The sequence below is a fragment of the Lipotes vexillifer genome, unplaced genomic scaffold (genome assembly GCF_000442215.2).
Source record: "Lipotes vexillifer unplaced genomic scaffold, Lipotes_vexillifer_v1.1 scaffold63, whole genome shotgun sequence".
Lineage (NCBI taxonomy): Eukaryota > Metazoa > Chordata > Mammalia > Artiodactyla > Lipotidae > Lipotes > Lipotes vexillifer.
In genome coordinates, this window is record NW_006784492.1 from 2,383,502 (window position 1) to 2,387,223 (window position 3,722).

Genomic DNA, 3,722 nt, shown 5'->3' on the forward strand with positions numbered 1-3,722 from the left:
CGTGGGCTCAGTAGTTGTGGCTCGCGGGCTCTAGAGCGCAGGCTCAGTAGTTGTGACACACGGGTTTAGCTGCTCCGCAGCATGTGGGATCTTCCCGGACCAGAGCTCGAACCCGTGTCCCCTGCACTGGCAGGCGGATTCGTAACCACTGCGCCCCCAGGGAAGCCCTATACAGTAGGTTCTTATTAGTTATCTATTTTATACATAGTAGTGTGTCTAAGTCAATCCCAATCTCCCCATTTATCGATAATCTTCTGAAAATTTTCTCCAGACAAGGAGGCTGAGGTCAGAGAAGGGAAGGGGCACAAGACCCCACAGCTCAGTAGGAGCAGCAGGCCAGGGCTGGGCAGGGCCGCCGCCCAGAGCTCCATTCACTGGAGGATGCTGAGCTCATGCAGCTGCAGAGAAGGGAGGAAAGGGCCTGTGGTCTTCTTTTAAAAGCTACAAAAGGTCTAAAGGGTTCTCTGCTGTGCGTCAGCTGTTTCTAGCATCCCTCTCCAACCTCAGAGACCACTGCTCACCCATGACACAAAGGGTGGCCCGGCTCACACCCCTTCAGGCCTCCTGCCGCCTCCAGGATGAGACCCAAACCCTCTCAAGCCCCTCCCACGTCTCTCTTCCCATCTTTTCCCACATCCCCGTCCCCACCCCAGCCAAACCCAACTGGGACACCGAACTTGGATTCTGATCCACTAACAGGAGACTTCTGCTACGGCTCGACCAGCTGCTCTCGGTGGGCGCTAAGGAGGGGGTTAACCCCTGTCCAGCACCCATGTGTGCAGGCACGTTATTGCTTTTAACACTGGGGAGTGGGTTTCACCTTTCCAGCTTTCACATGAGAAAACTGAGGCTGGGAGAGGGTGACCGGCTTGCCAAAGGGGGCTGGAGCTCATGAGGAGCCGTGCAGGACGGCCTCGGCCCAGGCTTCTTCCAGGTGGCCCCAGGCAGCCACCTCCCCGGGGCTGGGAAAAGGTGGGCCCCAGAAAGTGTGGCGGAGAGCTCCACTCCACATGCCGCCGGAGCTCCCTGTGCCGGACCTTGGTCTCCTGTGCTTTCTGTCATCTGCAGCGCACTGGAGAGCGGTCACTGCCAGGAAGGAAACCACGCTGTTCACGGCCAATCTGCAGAGTGACGGGGTGGAAAGGGACCCCAGTATGTTTCTTCCAGATGAAACGCGGAACTCATTCCACAGGAAGGGCCGCGTGTATGCCCTTGGAGTGTGTGGAATTGACGACTGCACCGCCTTCCTCCCCCTGCCCTGCCCAGGGATATCACGTGGGCTTGCCAAGGCCACCCAGCTGTTCAGGGCAGAGCTGGGCCCCTCACGCGTCACCCTGCACCCCCAGCCTGCTGACTTCCGAGGCCCCTGAGTGGGGCGGGGCTAGGGGGCCTCCAGGCAGGGAAATCTGGGGGCAAGATAAGAAGAGCCAGCCTTCTAAGGAAGGGGGCTGCCTGGGCTCGGGGGTCTTCACCGCTTTCCTTCAAACTGCTGAAAACTTCAGATGGCCGGAGCTCAGGCAGGCTGCAGAGACCCTCCGAAGTTTATCGAGGAGAGACGGAAGAGAAAATTGTGGTATCTTTATCACCAGACAGCTAGGGCTGAGGGAGGTTTACTGACTTAGAAAAATAAAATTCATACCATTGTTATAAAGCAGAAACTAAGACACCATTGTAAAGCAATTATACCCCAAAAAAGATGTTAAAAAAAAAAAAGATTCATACCAACATCAGGTTGAGGGCCTGGCACATTAGTAGGCTCTTAACATGTGTTTGTTGAATGAATGAATGTTTCCAAACCCTATTTGTTGCGACCAAGGCCCAGAGACCTCCTTTTCTTCCCAATTAGTAGCTTAATGCCTACATGAAGACACGCTGGCCCCCAAAAGGCCCCAAACTGCTGTCCCTACTTCCAGGTGACGGCTCAGTAAGGTCAAGGCGTAGACTCCAAGGCTCCACTGCTCGCCAACCTCGTCCAGGTAACAAAACACCCTCCCAGCGCGATGGCACCAAGCCTGGGAGAAGCGTTTCTGAGTGGGGGACCCGAGTTCAGCATGAGGACATGACCCAGAGGCTCAGGTCTCCCCACTTCCTCCCAAGCTCAGGAAGGGGAGGCCTGGTGGGGGAGTAGGCCTGGGGAAGTGAGGAGCCCAGAAGGAGACCACCTGAGACCCTACCAACACCTGCTGGCAGAGAGGCCAGGCTCACCCAGCACCCCCGGTAGGGCCTTACTGGGGGGAGGTGGGGCTGCCAGCAGGACTGAGTGCCAGGCAATTTTAGGCTCCCAAGGCTGGGGCACGGAGACAGGCCCAGGTGAGTGTGAGGGGTGGTGACCAGAGCAGTGCAGCACCGCTGCTAAGAGCCAGGGCCTGCCACTGTGTGTGCCTCCCGAAGGGTCCCCAACCTCTCTGAGTAGCCCTGGGGTCTGCGAGCGATCACTGCAGGCTGCAGTGACGCCGGGGGCGCACGCGAGCCCAGGGGGGGAGCCGCTGAGGGGGCTGCTGCCTATCGCTGGCTCGCAGGTTCCGGTGTGTGGGAGGACGCCGTGGTCACACCTGACATCTGTGACAGGCAGGAACTGGGCCCTGAGCAGGGCCCAAGCAGGTGCCCCCAGGGCCGGGAGAAGAGCTGAGAGTCAGGCCCAGAGGGGCCAGGACGTGCTCAAAGCCCTCAGTGAGCCTGGGGTTTCTGGCACAGAGTCCAGGGTCCCTCTTCGGCAAAAGGAGGAAGCGCCCTGAAGCTGGCCTACCAGCTGTCGCCCTTGGGCTCGCGGCCTGCGGCCCCCAGGCCTCCGTGTGCCCTCGAGGGGACCCCGAGGTCCCCCCGAGCAGGGAGGAAGGGGCCCTTCTCAGGTAGGCCGGCCTCTTCCTTTGAGAGGCTCAGCGGTCAGTGTGCCCTCCTCTGCCCCCTCCCCAGTCCCCCTCTGCGACCGAGGCTGGGGTTCAGGGGAGCCAGGGCCTGTTGGAATGGCAGGCCAGAGGGGGGCCTCCTCTGTCCCTCCCACACAGGCCTCCCCAGCTCTGGGTCCCCTGGACTGTGACATGAAGTGGCCAGCCTAGTGTGAGCTGCAGCCGGCCACGTGCCTGTCCCCCAGGGAGACAAGTGTTGGCCGGGTCCCAGCTGCCGCTTTGCCGCAGGGTCAGGGCCCTCCTGCCACCCTGGCTCCACTCCGATGGGCACACTTGGTTCTGCTGCGGCCCCGGCACCCGCCAGGAGGGACAGTGTGATCTCGTGAGGGTGACCGGGTAGGACTGAGCAGGCCACCTGATGGCCACGTGACCGTGGTGAGCGCCCAGGAGCACAGGCCTCTGCAAGGCCTGACCCTGAGCCCAGGGCTTTGCTGCCACTGGCTGGTGGGAGGGGAGGGGAGGAAGCGAGGGGCAGCCTGCAGAAGCTGTGATCTTCCTTCATCTTTACAGCCAACCCTGACGAGAGGTCCTGTCGTGATCTCCACTGACAGCCGAGGACACCGGAGCGTGGACACTCGCCCAGGAGCGCACGGCCAGCGGGTGGCAGAGCCAGGACTCACCCCCCTACGATTACGTAACTCACGAGGACTAGAAAGAGACCGCACGGCAGAGGCAGCTGCTCAACACCTCCCCTCCCCGCGCCCCCCCAGCACACTTTTCATAGTGGCATTTTGGCCAGATGGAGGCTTTGGGATGGGCTCCACCGTTCACGAGGCGTGAGACCTAGGCGGGTGGTGACCTTCCCCCCCCCCCCCC